At 34.0% G+C, this 9,389-nt stretch overlaps 1 long non-coding RNA gene across 1 annotated transcript; it reads right to left on the reverse strand.

Annotated features, from left to right (window-relative positions):
* Positions 1–7,029: 7,029 nt before the first annotated feature.
* LOC139430608 (uncharacterized) lies at positions 7,030–9,181 on the reverse strand. The gene is made up of 2 exons (XR_011641001.1): positions 7,825–9,181; positions 7,030–7,222 (listed from the first exon to the last, which is right to left on the reverse strand). It is a non-coding gene; the product is annotated as an uncharacterized lncRNA (long non-coding RNA).
* Between the last annotated feature and the right edge of the window lie 208 nt (positions 9,182–9,389).

Genomic DNA, 9,389 nt, shown 5'->3' on the forward strand with positions numbered 1-9,389 from the left:
GGGACACGAAGGGTGGACGTTTTTGTATTTTTACGAGTGGGCTTCACTGGGAGGGTTCGCCCCCCGCAGCCACCCTACCAAGCAGAGATTATACAGAAAAACTTTCAATGGAGGCTTAACTACGTTACGAAAACGGGCCATATGTGAAATGAGAGCCAACCCTTCGTAATTGCGATTAACGAAATGGTTCTTGAACTATAAAACCTGCTATGTACGCCCAACGAGGCCAAACTTTACGACCTTTGCAATCATTAATTTCAACTTGAACGTTAAAATATTACACGGACTCTAACAAAAAGATATTATAAAAGCCTTAATTATTATTTATAATTAATTTTATTAACTTAATTTTTTTAAATAAGCCAAGTCGTTACATAAAGAACTTGAACAACATCCAAGAACGAAACCAAATTTTGGATGAGAAGTTATGTTGTTGCAATCAAACCAAGCGCAGTCAAATACGTGTCTTTCTCCTTCGCGAATTATAACACACTGTTGAAAGAAATCCTTGAAACGACCAGACGGGCAAGTTTTCGCATACGGTAGAGCGCATTTTGTCAGTTCGAGGACATCATCGCAATAGTAGCATTCGTATCTTCTGGGTACGACTTTACAAGAAACAATCCCAAGGATTATCAGGATGATTATCGGTGCGGGGATTGATGTTGACATGTGTGACGTTGAAATTTGAATTTTTAGAATCCCTAACCCAAAAACTACAACAATTTATTTGGGACTGTCGGCGTGGTATGCGAGCCGCTTTGAAGGTAGTAGGTAGTCGGCGAAGATCTGAGAAACGACTGAATAGGGTCTTTTTTTATTAATTGAGGTAAGTGGAAAAGACGTGAGAATGAAAACGAATTGGATTTTATAAATATAAACAATCACAAGAACTAAATAATAACGGTGAGTCGTAATTTAATTGTAAATGTAATTAAAGAATTTATGTCAACTTAACCGAGCGTTGAAAATTAGATCTGTATGTATGAATAACAAATAAAGAACCATTACGGATCAATTTGATCTTATTTCATAAACAAAATTTTACGGTCTGACATCGGATCGGTTTGAAACCTCACCCCGCAGTATTTCTACCACGTTAGGGCACCATAAAATACGACCATAAATGCGGCCGTAAGAAAAAAATTGGTCCTCCGCAAACATCGCATAAACAACATAGCAAGCGCTCGCCCGAAGAACGAATCTCCACGGATACGAAGAGCCCATAGATTTCAGAACGGACGACGACCCTCTCAAAACGTAAACGTTTCTCATAAGGCCAATAAACCACGGACGGTTAGCGAAACTGGAAAAACTAACCCCACGGACCTTCGAATCGCTCTGCGAGCAATAAAGTTATGAAAATGTATTCATAAGAATAAGATCGGGATTAAGATTTCTACCCTTTAGGACCATAGGCGAGGGGACGTGGGCCAACTTACCGTTCTGGTTGCGCATAAGAGCGAACCATTAGGAGTCATATGTCAGTATAAATATTTTTCTGGGGGGCACTTATTACCTTGTACACGTTGTTTTCTCACGGACATTAGGGTTAGTGTTGTCAGAATTTTATCATTCTGACGTTTATGGCGCAACAATCTTTTGAAATTTCTCGTCAAACCGCGAAGGGTGCATTTTTTCGAGTGTTTTGTATAGGTACAGCTTTTACCGGGAACAAAAAATCGATAATTTACGTTAACCATAACTGATTCATTCCAATCACAAAAGATTTGATGATCCATAAATAAAACTGTTATACTATTTATTCTTGATTCAGTTATAGACCCATACGACGGCACAAACCGATTTATTCTTGTTTTTCCACTTAGTTTACTTGCTAATATCTTTGTAGTTAACAGAATTAGCAAAAATTATCATTCCTAGCAAAATCGGATTGTGCTGTATAATCACCATATCATCTAAAACCTCGGGCTTGAAGTGTTTTGATCACTATGAAAACTGCACAGTTAGTACAATCTAACCTCTAACATTCCTTTGTAGCCCCAAAAAGTTTTATTTCTTAATTCTTAACCGTTTTAAAGGAAACGATTTTTTTAAAATTTGGTATTACCTAACCTCAACGTTCCACTAAGCGCATTTTGTACTATGCAGGTGTAATATCACTACCTGCAAACAGCATCCTGCTTCCTGTTATTAAGAACGTATTATCCTAACATATTCAAGCAGCAATAGCATGCTGGTTGTTATTTGCTAAACACTATTGCATGTCTAATTTCACATAGCTCACATTTACAAAAGTTGTGATCAATTTAAGTTTTGCCATGTTAAACACAACAATATTAACTTTCAATGGAAGTACCGTTTTCGATGATTTAAAGTACGCATACAAAGTAGCATTAATAACATACATAACTCTGTTGTGCTTATGTACATAAAAATATGTGAATTGTAATCGAAGTCCATTATACCTGTTGTGTTTTGGGTGGTCTTTTAGAAGGCTAAGAAGAGTAGGGGAAATTAAACTGGAAGATGAACAAGCAACATATAGAGTATACATGTAATCCCAAATATCATTGAAAGGAAAATAGAGATGGAAAATGAACTATACCTAATATTCTTGGACCTAAAAGCAGCTTTTGACACAGTTAACCGTAGTGTTATATGGAAGTGTCTAGAACAATTAATGGTACCACAAAAACTAACAAAAATAATAGAAAACCTGTACAAGAAAGTAAATGGCATAGTACAAATGAAGGGAGAAACATCAAAAACTTTTGAAATGAGCAAGGGAATAAAACTTATTATTTATAATATTAATGGATGGAATGATAAAAAATATAAAAACAAGAACAAATAAATATCAAATAGTAATAGGTTATAAAAGTTTGGAACCAGTAAAAATAGATCATTTCCTCTATGCTGGCGATATAGTGCTGATATATCGCTGGTAACCATAAAAAGGCAAAGAAATTGGTTGAAATATCAAGAGAAGAAATAAATGTAAAATCGTATAATAAATAAAAAGGAAATAGGAAATAACCCGAAAGAAACATATATATGGCAACAAATATGTAAGATAATATCACAAGATGGAAGGATAAATTTAGACATAAACGCAAGAATGAGGAAAACAAACAAGGTATATCATATTCTAAACAGAACAATTTTTGGGAAGAAGGAGATAGATAAAAAGATAAAATTGAAAGTGTACAACTCGGTGGCAATCCCAACATTAACATATGCAATTGAGTCATGGACACTCTAAGATAAACAGTAGGAAAGATCACGGCAATGGAAATGAAGTTTTTACGGAAAATAGAGGGGAAGACGAAGCAGGATAGGATAAGAAATGAGGAAATAAGATTGGGAGTGGATCAAGAGGAGATAATTAGCAAAATAGAGAGAAAGCAACTAAATTGGTACTCCCACATAATTAGAATGGAGCATAACACAATAGTAAAAAAAGGTATTTGAATAGCAGAAGTTGGGAAGAAGAGAAGGAAGACTCTAGCAGATATAAAGTAATTAGCCAGGAACTGGAGGGAGTGGAAGAGGTGGATGGAGGAATAGCAAAAACGACGTCATCGGGCAAAAGGATCAAGAGAAGAAGAAGAAGTTGGTCTATAATTGCTTTTCTTTGTCTTACTAGTTTCGGCACTCGGCCATCATCAGAGAGAATGTCAAATGTTATTCTTTGTGTCCTTTTTTTGCCGTTCTCGATATTCTTCAAGATATTAACAGGTCAAAACTCGGTTTGAGATGACGAAATAATCAAACTTTCTAATGGTGTATTTAATATACCGCTATTTTCAGAGACAACGAAGATATCTATAAATATATAAAAGTTGTTGCTGTGTTCACACGGGTCATTTATAAAATTTTTACTTTTTATTGGAAAATAAACACGTTTATAAAAGATAAAAATCGTTAAATTTTGGTTCCCGTCACCATGCCATCACGATGATCCAACACATTTCTTGGTATTAAAGAAGACACGGTACGCGGTCGCGGTCAAAACATCAATTTTCTTAATTAGTTCAAAATGCAAATCGGCGGCAGGTCGAACAATAACAGACGTATAACTCAACGAATTTTCCGAGCCAATAAATCGGAGGATATTTTAAGGATTCGCTCTGGCGAATGCAGACTAGCTGTATCACGTTACCGAATCTGTTCCGACCGAACAAGAACAAAAGGGTCACGAAATTAACACAACTAAGCGATCGTTACAGCCAAGGTGGTCACCTTTCAACGCGATCCCATATAATTCACGACCAAATAAAAGAAAACAAACATCGGCGAGAACGTATATAGACGATAAGCAGGTGTAGAAAATTTACAGAAATTGACGTGCTGAATTAACGATGATGATCAATAACGACGATCGTGTCTGATTTCGAGACTGCACGAAACACATGATTTTAATAAATGTATTGTATTATTAAAATTGTTTTAATGATTAAAGAAATTCTTCTAGGAGATATTAACCATTTTGTGTAAGGCACAGACAGTCAGTCTGGTGACTCGTTGATGACCGCGTGGCGGCATTAAATTGTAATTAGATCTTTTTAACGAGCTAAACGGGTTTCCTTTCGACGGTGATACGGCGGCACTTTAGATGTCCGCTAGAACCTAACCTAGTGTACGGCTTTTTTTGCGCCCATTCGACTGGTTTTATCGCGTCCGCTGGTTTTTATTGTCTTGTATACAACTTGTTCGATAGTCATTCACGAAACGAACCCGATAGAGCACCTCAACTTTTCTTCTTGCACTTTAAAGTTTTACGTCTTCATCGAGCGTTGAGATCTCCAATTATTTTTTTTTAATAAGTTATCGATTTTCACTTAGGGATGTACTGTTATATGTAAACACTTGAAAAGGTAGTCAATTTTTAATAAGATTTACGAGCGGTGATGATGTCACTAGATTTCTTAATTTTAGAAAATTTTCTATTTTACGTAGAATGAAAATACTTGTCTGATTAATACAGACATTAATCACGACAGAATTATGGCTCCTTTTCGAACGACGCGATCCAATTCATTAAGATTTCTCATTTCGGCGGCTTAACAGATGTAAATCTCCGGCTTAATAGCCAATGAGACGGTGTACGAAGGGGCGACCGATGATCTTTATGAGGCATTTCGACTCGTTTTCCAATTTACGATACGCTACGAGCTAATTAAGCGACAGTGACATCTACGGGGCCGTCTCTCCAAAAATTCTATTATTTTTACGACTGTTATTCTCTCAACATTTACATACCACCTTGAATTGGTATTAAAATTTTATGTTTTACAGTGTTTGGCAACATTGTCTTAAAAATTTACGACATACTTTGATCTGAATTCATTTGTTAGTTGAAATAAATTTTCTGATTTATATAGACTTTCTACTTTAAACGTGAAAAACTAAATAAATCACGACTCTGTAAATCGTCGACCAAACAGTAAGTCATCTCTTTAGATCGCATCCGCCCGGAGCCGTCTCCAATTACACTTCAAATAGATGGTGTACGAGGGAATTCAAGGTGTACGAAATAGAGAAAACAAACACGCGAAGCGCACACATCAAAGAGCGTGGAAAGGGACTCGGCAGGGGATCGTCGCAACTAGTCCTCTTGCCGCTGAAAGCGAATTTGCATAACAGAGCACGTATTTGTGACAGCCAATTGACGGCGAATAAAACGGACACGTGGTGGGAAACCGATTCATGAAGTACTAAAATAGATACTTTTTGTTGTATAGCCAAGCCACCCCAATGAACGAAAAAGTTGCTACTGTTACCGGCTGTTATGGGTTAATCCGAGCGTATTGTGTTTTTAGTTACGTACGAGGGTTGTTGGTATGGTCTGGTACTACTACTATAAATGCAATGTTCGTTAAGATGAATACGATCCATTTTTGTCTCTTTTTTTGATACTGTTCAGTTCCTCTTGTTCTCTGACACCCTTAAAACGAAAACGTGAACAAATTCTCGAGTGAAGCTCACTGATTAACTACAATTAGGCGTTGTCAAAGCCAAATATATATTGGTTATCCATAAAAATCATTATTATTATCATAACATATAAGTGCAGAAGGAAGTTAAACCTCAATGTTTGAGAGAACTAGCGGGAGAACAGGGTTAACATACTCCGTATACAAGAAGTATACATAGTAGGGAAAATATCAGGAGATTAAAGGACAGTAAGAGTAATTTCCGTTGATGAAAAACAAAACTGTAGTTTTGAATGAGTGTATAATTGCAACGACACTAACTAGATAACGAGCGTTGTATATGTGATTAAGTGTTATCAATATTATGGTTAATATTAAGAGGCTACTTTACCATACAGCTCAGCAAATTACAAAAAACATACATTATTTATGAAAATATTTGGATGAAATTTTGTACATAGCTTCTTCTAACAATTCTACATAACGCATGGTGAAAATTTTTAAAGTTTTCCAAAAAAAGGGGTTTTTTTCCTCAATATTATAGAATTTGGTCGTTCTTTTTTAGCTTGCATGATAGTATACTTGAAAATAGTAACATTTTTCAAATAAATTTTTTCAAAATTTTTAGTTATAAAGGAATAGTTTGTAATTTGCTAAAATTGCAATAAGGTAGCGTAAAAATGAATATTTTCCGTCAAGATTCCCACGAAGTATTACCACCGCGTTAGTCCCGCCTCCTGCCGACTGAGCGGCGCTGACATCGACTCTCTTCATCGAAGCTCCTTGTTTTATCTATTACTTTTTAATGTGGTAGAGAAAATAATCATTTCCAAAAGTACGTTTTGAACTTTATTTTCCGTGATTTTCTACTAATAATTGTGTAATTTAACAAAATTTTTGAATTTATAGTCAATAGTTGTTATTTTATTGTGTACTATAGTGTTAGTTTAATTTAGTTTGTGTAAAGTTTTTATAAACAATGGGTAAGTATGTTCATCTAAAAAACTACCCCTTAGCATTTGAAGATGTTCTCGAAAAAGGAGTAATAGACGGTAATAATTTACGATATAAATTTTTATAAAATCTAAAATTTCATATTTTATAGTCCGAGATTTAATTGAAAAATGTATTCATTCCGAAAGGTAAGTTAAATTTTATTAATTTTATTGTATAAACTGTGGCACACATAAAAAGGACTTATTTAAAAAGAATAAACCATCACAGTAAAAATTAAAACGATACATTATTTGAAGCGATACCATAAGATAAATAATACAAATGATGCAGAACCAAATACTGATGGTGGAGAATAATCCATTCAACTGCAACAAAACTCACATTAAATTTATTAATGAGTCAAAAGAAGGGCTTAGCAGCTCATTTCTTTTATGTTTTATGTGCGGGATAAAAAAGAAGCTTTACACTGAAGAAAGCAATGAGTCTATTGAGATAAACTCTGCTGTTGTTTCTGTTATCTGTCGGTACCGGATATACACAGGCTGAAGAATTATTGTTATGTGTGGATATACCATTTATGTTAACAAAACCATTCCAAAAATATCGAGAAACCGTAAGTGACATGGCATAGCAGTCTATGAAGAACGCAGGTAAAGAAGAATTAATTTAGTTACAGCTTCAGAAGAAGTAAATAAAAACTGAATAAAGACTGTAAACGCTAAACGCTCGAACGTCAATTACGATGCATCATCCGGAGTGGTACTGCTATAAAATAATTGTATACATAAAAAAAAATACTCGTGTATACGGGGTAATTCAGGTAGGTAGCGAAAGCCGATCAGGGTAATGATAGCAATTCGGTTATAATTTATGAGTGACATTTCACACGAAGAATATAAAAGAAAGAAGAATTTATTAGAAACTTGCAAGATGGATGCATTAACAGAAATAAAATACAAATTCTTACCAGAAGCTAAAGTACCAATCAGATATGGATCCAAGAAAGGTATCTGTGCCTAACTGCATCGAGATTTGGTGATGTATGTAGGATGAGAAATGACACGTCTTGCTTAAATAAAGTTAAATCAATCTTGTACTCGAAATTTGCTAGAAATAATAGCACTAACATGGCTAAGACTATGAATGGCTTGCATTAAAAAAATTTGAAAGTAAATATAACTTGCCAGCAAACTTTTGAGCTCTATTCATCCGTAGGATGTACGGATTCTTAGTTGCAAGTCCAAATGAAACAATAAAAAACGAAAATGCCATCGTCGAGGTGAAGTGTCCAGCGAATTTCAAGAGCTTACATCTATTCAACGATGGCAAATTAAAATTTCCTAAAGATTTTTCTAGTCAGGGCTGTTTTATTTATTACACTATTAGCCATATTTTGTATACTTGAATCATTATTTAATATTATTATTAATTAGGTATTACATATTATTTCATTTACTTATACAAGGTGATACAGACCATGCAGTCCATTTTTTTAAACAGAAATATTAAAAAAGTTCGAATGAAAAGTAATAATATTCATAAAGGAACCACATTTATTCAGCTATTTTTTCTTTAATTTTTGTAACTACCTGTGTTTTCAAATAAAATTACTTACACGGTTACTCTGAGACACCTGTATATCAAACGAACGCATAATAATACAACAAAGATATAATTTATAAATGTTGTACCGAACTTTTCACATTCCCTGTATTGCAAATATATCTATTTTAATATAAAATGGAGTTATAAATGTTATTTTCGTTTCAAAATGATATAAATGTTTTATGCCTCGCAAAATTATTTATTGCATTTGAAATTGATTTTTGCCTTACATTCAATTGAATTATAAACCCATAATCTTAGATGTTCTCAACTTCTTTCTCTAATTTCTCTATTAAAAAATTAATATTCTATTCATATCGAAAAAAAGCATTAAAAAACTGATATTTGCGTAATGTAAATTGTTGTGAACCAAAATACTTAAAAAAACAAACGTAGTAAAAAGGTGGGCTACGACTACGATTATTAATAAAAAATCAAAATAATAACTAAAATAATAAATAAATTGGAAAGTCAATAAAAAGATTGATTGTAATTCATAAGTAAGAAAAATTGTTAATAAACAATAATATTTAGAAGAAGTCGTTTAATTTCTTCATTAACAACATCGACGAGAAAAAGAATCGTAATAAAATAAACACGATGTTTTTTTATCTATAAAGGGTCGGGCCTAGTAGAAAATAAACTCCGCCTCGTTGCTTCCGAACGTCCGTCGTCTGCGCCCCTCAGAAACTGACCGACCTGGTAAAGTGGGCTCTTAATCAATACTATCAGTACGCACACAAAATAAAGTTACAGCTACGATAAACTAGAAAAGGTTTGCACAAAAAGGAGATATAAAAATGAAAAGGACTTGAAATCCTAATTCAGGAATTAACATTTTATGTGAAAAATCTTTTCTACTCTAATTGACCAAGGAAGGGATGAAACAAAAGTAGCTAGAAAATTCCCTGTATTTAAACTTTAAAC

This window comes from Onthophagus taurus, chromosome 7 (assembly GCF_036711975.1).
Source record: "Onthophagus taurus isolate NC chromosome 7, IU_Otau_3.0, whole genome shotgun sequence".
Taxonomy (NCBI): Eukaryota; Metazoa; Arthropoda; class Insecta; order Coleoptera; family Scarabaeidae; genus Onthophagus; species Onthophagus taurus.